Source organism: Epinephelus moara, chromosome 20, assembly GCF_006386435.1.
Source record: "Epinephelus moara isolate mb chromosome 20, YSFRI_EMoa_1.0, whole genome shotgun sequence".
In the NCBI taxonomy this organism is placed as follows: Eukaryota; Metazoa; Chordata; class Actinopteri; order Perciformes; family Serranidae; genus Epinephelus; species Epinephelus moara.
The window spans coordinates 17,629,139-17,639,719 of NC_065525.1; positions in this window are offsets into that span (position 1 = coordinate 17,629,139).

Below are 10,581 nucleotides of genomic sequence, written 5' to 3' on the forward strand. Positions count from 1 at the left end.
AACCGGAAATTAGCAGCTTGGCTTGCTCTATTGACTCAACAGTGCAAGAAGATTGGGGTAATTTGTGTTCTATGCGCCACTGAGCAACTTTTATAGGAATGAACAGAACCCCGCCGCAAATGCTGTATCCAGTTCTCTTTATACATCCATGCTTCAAAACTGTAGTCCAAAAAAAACCAGTGGGTGACGTCACGATACCTATGTCCACCTCTTTTATACAATGTATGAAGTTCAGAGAGTAGAAGAACACTTTCTGCATCTCCACTCCATGTTTCGAAATCACAATAGCGGGCCTAGAAATATACAAGTTCACTTTTTCAGTTGGAAAATGGCCTGTCTGAGCTTGTCCTGAGAGAGAGGACAGCTGGGAGAGACACACACGAGAACAGACCAAGGCAGGACTGATGGAGAGTCTGAAATTCAGCCAGATAAATACAGAAAGAAACAACAGACAGATGATGAGATCTGTTGGGTGAACACATATAGTAACTGAGGATACACATCCTCTTGTGAACTTTTCCCCAGATGCTGATATCCCCACAACTGATGCTCTTGTTATCCACACATCATCCATTTGCTCTATATCACACAAACACATTCACTCTCATATACAAACGTATTAAAGCGTACACAAAGGCTAATAATCCCACTCGTCTTCCACCTAGTGGGCCACATTAATCAAGAATACCCTGTGTGTAAAACACTGGACCATTAAGAAAATCAGGGCCAAAAATCGTATTTAACAAATGAAGCATGTGCCAAATGTTTTCATCAACCTCTTAATTCAATACAACCTTTCAGCTGAAATGTGTTTCATTGCATACATTAATAATGCTCTTTGTATAAATTTGTTAGGATTGTACTTGATAAATGGAAGCCCACTGAGCGGTGGTCTACACTACAGCTGAGTTAAAATGAGGACACAGAGTGACCAAAGCCCAAAACCAAACACCACAACCCCAGAGAGTCCCCCAACTCCACTATAAACCCTGTCAAAGATCTGTTTGAGGAGTTGTGTGTGTGTATACGTGTGTGTCCCACCCCACATTTTGGAAAGTCCTGCCAAACACAGATCCATGTAAGGTCATTAGCCCACCTCGGACGTCTCTGCTTTGTGTCTTAATGGCAACTTCCCAAACACTCAGCTCCTCTCTGCCAGGGCTTCCCACAGCTTGCACGAACACACTTTGTGTCATGCACGCGCGCACGCACACACACACACACACACACACATGCACAGAATACAACCTGGCTGCCATAGTGTAGGAGGCCTGGTGGAGCCCAGACATCAGTCTATAAATAGTGGTTGGTCTGATTGTGTGGTGCCCAGGGTGAGAAGTTATTTAAACTGACTTTATCTAGTCGTTGTCATTATTTCCTCGACTGTAGCCAGTGGCCTAGATACTTGAGTTACTTAAACTTTATCGGTTTTTCTAAGTGCTTTATTTGTTTGTTTGGTTTTGGGGATTTTTTTGAGAAAAAAAATGCCTTGTTTTTCTACATTAATGAGATTATTGGATCAGAATTTTAAGATTTTTTTTCATGGAAAAAAAAATCCTGCTCAGAAGTTACAAAATTATTGTGTGAAAAACTGAGCAAATATTTTTTTTCCCATGAAAACTTTTCTCAGAATTCTAAGTTAATAATCCCATTAATTCAATAAAAAAAAAGAGCAGAACTTGATTGTTCTCAAGTGTATTATGCTTCCAAGGTTTTTCCATTACAACTACATTATTTTGGTATCAATATGGAACTAGAGACCATCTTGTGATGGGATCGCTCCAGCCATGATACAGCAATCTGCAATTTAAAATCAATGTCAGCCAGGGGCAGGCGGGCAATGGCTCCTTCCCTATGTCCTGCCCCCTTCTTCTGGCCCCTTGCTCAGACAACACACATCTTCGAACTCAGCCTTTAGTTCAGTCTCAACTACACACTTGTAAAGTTTGTGATGTTATCATGTTGACATCTGTCCACAGACATATATGACATATAAATTACTGGCAAAACACTCAAAACCGTTTCTTTGGTAGTTCCCCAGATGATGTCACCTGGACCACATTTCACCATGAAACACACACACACACACACATACACACACACACACACACACACACACCAGGAGAAAACAATACCAGCCATAACTATGTTGGCACAGCTAGTGATCAAATGACTTAATGCATTTTTTACTCCTTTTCAGCTCATTAATTTGTTTTTTTGACTGATGATTAAATGTTATTCAGCTGGCTCCCTGAAAAGAAATAAAGTAAAAGAAAGAGCAAGAGAGAAAATAAATGTGAACAAAAGGAGGGAAGAGAAACTGAAAATGATGTGTTATTCTCTAATGTGGCAGTGATTCATAGGGAACTGCACTGCAGATGTGTGTACTAGTGACAGCCAAAGATTAACCTGTGAGAGATGTCCCAAATTAATGAACATGCATTTAGAAAACCTGCTAGCCAGCCATTTCAGCAAATACTGTATACTACCTGCAGACAGAGTCAGCAACTACCTTGCAAAGTAAGTCGAATATGTGGCTAAAGACCCAGAAAATTCTCCAAAGACTAATTCAGAATCACACAAACAGGATTAAAGAGCTATAATATTGTATATCAGATCTGTGTGTCTATCAGCTTGTTTTGGAGGTCTTTTACCATCTAGTGCAGTGCTGGCCAAAACTGGACAAGCAATTCTTTGGTACTTCTGCGAATTTTATGTGTAACGGGTCTGCACTGGTACATACTGCCCTCAGTAAACAGCCATATATAAGCCTTACAACCTTTACTGCAACCTTTACTACAGTTGTAGCACTCGATACTCGCATATCATGTTCGTTTGAACGTAATGACACGTTCTAACTAACACTAACGCTTGGTTAGTGGCCCTACACGTCAGTCTTTAATGCCCTAGATACCCCTCCAGCATCAGTTTTGGAAGCTCAGGGACAGCGTGTCAATCTACGTTCGTCACATGCATTATGTCTTTTGAAAAACTGCGATTTTCACAGGAGATGTACAGTTTCAGCTAGTTAAATGCATGCAGTCTCTTTTCAAAATTAACTTAGAATGTAGGTTAAAAAAAATATGTTTTCAGCTGTACTTCCATAGGTTTAGGCAACAAAAGCACGTGGCTAGGTAAAAAGAGAAAAAAAACATCATGGTCTGGTTAAAATTTGTTACTGATGTAATGTGACGTCATGTGACGTATCACATACATCATAAGCATAGAATCCTAAACCTACTTGCACACTATGATGTTATTAAAATAACTCCCTTGAGTTTTGGTCAGTGGTTAGCATTGTCGCCTCACAGCAAGAGGGTTCCTGGTTCTAATCCAGGGTGGGGCTTTGAATCCCAGCGTGGGGGAGCCCTTCTGCGCAGAGTTTGCATGTTCTCCCCATGTCAGCGTGGGTTTTCCTCAGGTACTCCTGCTTCCTCCCACAGTCCAAAGACATGCAGGTTAGTTGGTGGCTCTATATTGTCCGTAGGTGTGAATGTGAGTGTGAATGGTTGTCTGTCTCTATGTGTCAGCCCTGTGATAGTCTGGCAACCTGTCCAGGGTGTACCCCGCCTCTCACCAAATGTCAGCTGGGATAGGATCAAGCCCCCCCACGACTCCTAACAGGATAAGCGGTTACAGAAAATGAATGAATGAATTAATGAGTTTTGGTTTCACCCAGGACATGAACAGTCATCTCCCGGGTGAAAGTCCAAAGTTTGTTTGACCTGGAGCGTCAATAAATTGGTATCTGAAGCCAAGGGCCACTGACGAGGTGCCTGTATTTGACAAGCAGGTTGAGAGACTGGGTTGAACATAACGTAAATGATCCTTCCACAGCTTCATCTACAGAAACCGTGTTATGACTTTGACTTCCTCTAGATAGTCCAGTTTGATTGTCTTCTCTGTCACTGCACCTCCCAGCACTACACTAGTGGCCAATATTTGTAACTGCAGTTATAATCACGAATTTAATGTAGTGTTAGACAGCTTATCTAAGCTGTCAATCAGAGGCAAATACCTTTTGACTCTTTAAATACCTAAAATACACTTACTTGTCATTGTTAAAAAATACAATAAACTTCATGTTGAGACAATACAGATAATGTAATGTCTGTTTATTAGATTTACCCTCTCTGAGGCTTTGAGAAGTGCAATAAATAGGGAACTTACTGGCACTAAAGGTGAGCGCTGGACAAGAGAGTTTCCTTTGATGCCTTCTCCACTTGCCTTTTCAGCTTTTAGATCTATTTCTCCGAAATACTCAACCTCAGGGAATACATGAGCTGTGTGATACTGGACTGACCAGTAAGCCGGGCCAATCAGTTCGTCTCACCTGCCACCAAACAGCCACGAATACTCAGAGGAGCTGAGTTAAAAGGAAGAAGCAGGACAAGCGTTCGGACAGTCTTTGTGTGTGGTTTAAGGTCTGTGTGTGTCCTTACAGTAATGGGGTCCTGTAACACAGCTCTCTCTCATTCACTATTGTACTGCTCCTCTAGGTGCTGGCCGCGTCACTATCGATAAGACAATCTGCTCTGAATAACAGATAGTCTGAGATGAGATCACTTTCTGAGAAGGCTGTGGGAAGGTTGTGTTCTTCTTTGGAATTAGACTATCGAGACGGGAGCCGGCTGTTCCTAAAATTCCTGAATGTTCACATCTCCGTCCCAGCATGCTGCTCTTTCGTCTACGTCAGAAGACGGACACCATTCCCCTGAGGTAGCTCAGACCATATAGCATCACGCATTTATTAAATCATCGCCAACTGCACTGTAGGCTGTTTTTGTTTCAAAAATTGATTAGCATCTGAACCATATGCGGTTCCTCAGTAGGAGGTTATCTTTGATACAGAAAATCAACTGCTAATCCAGCAGGTTTAACAACATGCCCATGCAATGAATCCAACTGGTAAAGTTGTTTTCGAGTGTTGCTGTTTTAGAGCACAGTTCTGCACTCATCACCTGCAGTGAATTTATTAGACCCCTCCATGGATGAGGTCAGCGTGTTTAAAGCAAGGGATATGCTGGGTATTTTAGTAACTGACACACACAGACACATGTGTGCACTTCCACAGACGTACACAGGATGTACAAAAAAAGCAAAAAAAAAGCACACAGAAAACTCTCACTCTCGTGCTTTCACACGCACGCCATCTATCTCTCTTTGCCTTTCTCTCTCTCTTACACACACACACACACAGTATGACTCAGGCCAGCAGAATGTGTTTGCTGCCTGCTCAACTCTCATCTGGAAGCTCCAGACATGAGATAACGTGGATCCAATGATGACTGTCTGTCTGACCGAAGGAAAACGACCCCCTGGGCTTAGTCCTGTTACTAACTCCATTGCCCATACGCACTTTCTCTCTCACATACGACTGACACACACACACAGCAGTACACAAGCAACCCCCAGCTCCGTGGCACAGTCCACCCTATTACCAAACAATCACACAAGGCAAACGTGCAGTTGATCTATTGCATATGGCCGAGAGGAAATTTACACTCGCCATCCGTTCATTTACTTAGCTGTTTATCTATGATTAATCAAGGTACTACATCCTGTCACCCGCCTACAAAACAACTCATATATCTGCAGGCTAATGGTCCGGCATGCTATTGTGTAATGTTTAACGTCTGCTCCAATGGATTTATATATACAGGGATGGAAGATTTTAAAATGGGAAAGGCGTATGAAAGTGGATCCCATGTGCAGCGCTGGAATCCTGGTGTTGTGCCAAGGAAAAGCCCCAGTTTCATGTACACAACACTTATATCCGTAATTAATGCAGTGGACGTGCATGTCAAGATATTTTGCTGTTCAATGACCTGCTGCAGCACAGAGCTACTGCTAAGATCTCAGGAACAGATTGCATTTCACCTCAGAGGGATCCTCATGCCTCAGCCACCACACACATAAGGATACAATAAGTACAATGCATTGCATGTTATAGCAGCAGTATATACTGTAAGACTACACACAAGCACCTGTGTTCCTAAATCGTGCACATACTGTATAAACCCTACGTATGCAAGTATCCCATTACAGATATGTCCATGTTATTTTACCCCTTTGCCATTTTCCTCCCCGGCCAAACGCAACACAGTTTGGAAACTCAACATGGATCGCTTCCCATCATTGCCATAGTTGCCATTTTCATAGCGTTAGGTTTTTCCAGAGTGGAGAACTTCTGTTTGTTTTTACTGCTACTGTCAAACATTCAGCTGCCCTGCAACCTGATTCATACTGCCGAACCTGACAGAGCTCCTTTGTATCATAAAACTGGCACACGAACAGTGCATAGTACATACTTTCGCACACATACATACATGAATGCACACCTTTACCTGAACTCATGGAAACGTGCATACACTAATGACAGATAATAAAGGCATCCCCTCAAACACACACACACACACAAACACGCAACCACGTGCACACCCCTGACAGTAACTTTACATCAGAGTTTCCTCCAGCCCGCCTTGTTGGGAAATAATAACCCGCGTTTAACAGGCACAAAAGGAAACAGAAAGAGAGAGAGAGAGCAGCCACCGTGTCCACTCACACAAAGAGTGTGTTTGAGCGCCAGTGTTGCAGATGGAGCAAGTGAGTGCGCAATAACAACGCCGATGACTGATATTTCTTTAACACTGGAGCCTATTCCTCGGCATGGAAAAGAGCAGAAGAGAAGGAGGAGGGGAAAAAACACTGTATTCACCTGATGCCAGACCAAAACATTATGACCCAATCCCTGTTATATTTACTGGTGGGGAACACTTGGTGGTGCAGGAAGCAGCTATAACATTGTTTTTCCCTCCTGTTAAAAAGCCTGTGTTCTAGTAAAACTTTGGGGGGGCCCAAACTCACAGCTCCCCTCAATCTGCTTCCAGGGGGAAAGCTGAGTCACCTGAGCCTGCCTCTGCCCTCCGGCTCTCTCCATCTATCTCTCCATCTTTCTTTCTCTCCATCCCTGTTCTCTGCCTTTGGAGGTAACCACAGAGTTCAGAAAAGCGGAGCCAAAAAATGGAGGGAAAAAGACATTTTTTTCCTCATTGCAAATGTTCTCACAGTAATGAATCCATAATGTAACCCACAGGAGAATCTACTTTCACACACTGTGCCGCCAAATGGGCCAAAGGTGTATACACTGAATATATACATCGAAATACAAGCCAGGGTCTATTGTAATTTTGCCGAGATAGTGCTGTTATGTAAGACGGTTTGAAGACTTGGAGACTGACAGAGAGAGGGAGGTCAAAGAAGTACAATAGAGTCCCTCTTTTATGAGTCATTTAGTGGGTCATGGGCTGCCTTCTCAAGATGTCATCAACACAACAGAGGGATCTTTCACACACACACATACACACACACACAAACAGATATTATGTTACAGGAACAACAACCGAGAACAGAAGGGGAAAGGAGGGAGAGAAAGAAATAAAAGCAGGCCACGATCATAACAAGGCCAAGGCAAGATGGATCTGTTGTTGTCTGGATGAGGACATCGCAGGGCAAACTTTTTAATTACAAATAGATTAGACCGCTGTGATGTTGTTGTGTGGTCTCTGTGTAAACTCCCTCAATATTTTGTTTTGAGACTTGCGTGGATTCCTCCCTTTTTGTTTGTCTTCACGAGACCCAGGAATCTCTCTCTGCGTAGAGGGCCAACACCACTTTGTATACAGGAAAGACAGAGAGGGAGAGGGGGGCGGGGCGGGGGGCGGGGGGCGGGGAGACAACAGTTGTTCAGTGCTTGGGCCGGAGTGCACATGCATCCTAAACTGCCCTTTTGAGTGGCGAGACTTGCCAGGGTGTTACACTAACTTTACATCCCCAGCCCCCACTCCCTTACCTCGGCCTGCCTCTGACTCAAGTCCAGCTCCCAGGGCTGTGGGCTTATGTTGTTATTGTTGTTTTTCGTGGTGAGAACAGGAGTGCTAGCCAAAACGGACTCCTGTTACAATAACAAGACCTGGAGGGCCCCTGCTCTGCTCTGCTTTACGGATAACTTTATTGGTACAGGGGAGCACCAACGACGATGTCTGGGGACAATCAACAACCAATTTGCTAAGGGGCGGGATGGGAGATCGGCCAGAGACTGTTCTTACTCTTTGTTGTGCCCCAAGCATAGAGTCTCTGTCGCTATTAGACAACTATCTCTGCTCACTTCCTCTGGTGTGTCATTGGCCACCAAAAGAGGCCACATGGAGATGTTAGAGGCTATCTAACATGTACCCAAGAACATTGTGGCCTATCTCAGTCGTAAACATAAAAATGTGGGGGGTGGGGAATACACCTCAGATTGATATAGTGTCAGTAGAGCAATGGAATATAAAGACATTCAAATGATAAAAACTTTTTTTATTTATTCTGATTCATTCTGAATCACAAATATTTTAGTCAGGAACACTTAAGTCAAAGAAAACTTTTATTTCCATTTGCAATATTATATTTTGCCGAATGGCTCTGTTCTGGGGCCTCTCTGCCTTTCCTTGGGCCAACGCAGAAAGCCTCCTCCACGCGCCTATGTGGAAAGCCTAAGGCAGAGAGAGCACACCTCTCTGCCCTTCCACGTGCAAACAAGCAAAGCCTCAGGCAGAGAGAGCAAACCTCCCTGCCCTTCCATGTGCCTACATGGAAAGCCTAAGGCAGGGACATTGATAAGTCTGACACAGCATGAAAAGGAGGAGCTGGGGTGGAGGGTTGCAAGGAGGCAGCCCAGAGCAGTTTAAATGGGGCACCCTGAATGAGATTCGCCAATTGGTTGCATAGAAAGGAATCATGTGATCTATCAGCTGACTCCCTTTTATCAATCAGCTGCTCCATCAGCTGATGTAGCTGGGATGTGAGCTGAGCTTGACATTGTGTCCTGCCTGAACTAACACTTTGCTCAATTAATGACTTTCAGTGGCATAAAACCCAAGGAAAACATTTGTATAACAACCAATGTAAAACAAGAAAGACAATATATTATGTGGGGCTTTACATCCTGTACATCACCCTTTATCCTTAGACCCTCAGTTTGGATAATGAAAAACTACAGAAAACCTCTTATGGGGAAGGAAGGAAGATCCCTCAGGGAGAAGCAAGGATCCTTCCTCCACGATGGACTGATATGCAATAGTTGTTATCTGGAAAGAATGGGCAAGCATATGGAAATATTACGCTATGGAGAAATGGAATGACAATACTCTGGAGGTCAGCCAAGCAACATGAACTTAAATTCTTTGTTTTCATTCTTCCATATGTGGATTATTATGGATTCTTGTTTGCATTTGCCATACCAGTGATGTCAGCTATATTGGCCCTGCTAACCTAATAGACGTGTGTGTGTGTGTGTGTGTGTGTGTGTGTGTGTGTGTGTGTGTGTGTGTGTGTGTGTGTGTGTGTGTGTACATGCCATACATTAAATATACCTGTCTATGTGAAGGCAGATACCCAATATTAGAGGAGTACTGGATTGGAATCGGGGCGGCACGGTGGTGTGGTGGTTAGCACTGTCACCTCACAGCAAAAGGGTTCCTGGTTCAATCCCAGGAGGGAGTCCCTCTGTGCAGAGTTTGCATGTTGTCCCCGTGTCAGTGTGGGTTTTCTCCAGGTACTCCAGCTTCTACCCACAGTCCAAAGACATGCAGGTTGGGGACAGGTTAATTGATGACTCTAAATTGTCTGTAGGTGTGATGTGAATGGTTGTCTGTCTCTATGTGTCAGCCCTGCGATAGTCTGGCGACCTGTCCAGGGTGTACCCTGCCTCTTGCCCAATGTCAGCTGGGATAGGCTGGATGGATGGATGGATGGATGGATGGATGGATGGATGGATGGATGGATGGATGGATGGATGGTAATCAGGATCAAAACAATGTTATCAGGGCATCCCTAATTTTCATTTTATTTTAATTTTATTGTTGATTTTTGCAGGGACAACACATTATTAAAAGCAATTGCACCAGAGTTAGCTGGCAGCTAATTTGCATATGTTGTTCCTTGGCAGGTACTTGAAAACAACGACAACAGAGCAGCAAATACACCACATAAGACAGCACAATACATATAAGGCCAGGGTTTGAACCAGGAGCCCTCTTACTGTGAGGTGACAATGCTAACCACTGTACCACTAGACCTTTAAAAATCCACAAACAGCAACTTATCCCATGTGACCCAGACTGAGACATCCTAACTGTAATACCATAACTACTTCATTTGGCTGTCTGGTGCATCTGGTGTGTGCTATGGTGATCAACGTGCATTAATCCTGCCAGTGCTGGAGAAAGGTCTGCTGAACCCATCATAATTCTGCAATATGTGAAAAAAAATGCTCTGGTTTGTTTGAATTTCTTTAAACCATTCACAATCATCTTGGGCGGTGCAAAGCCCAGGATGCAGCGACGGAGCCTATGCCAAATAGCAGAGATGGGACCAAGTCACACATGTGCAAGTCTCAAGTAAGTCTCAAGTCTTAACCTTCAAGTCTCAAGTAAGTCCCAAGTCATTTTTTCTTGGGCAAGTCAAGTCAAGTCAAGTCACAGGTTATGTCAAGTCAAGTCAAGTCAAGTCAAGTCAAGTCCTGTAACAGGTCAAGTC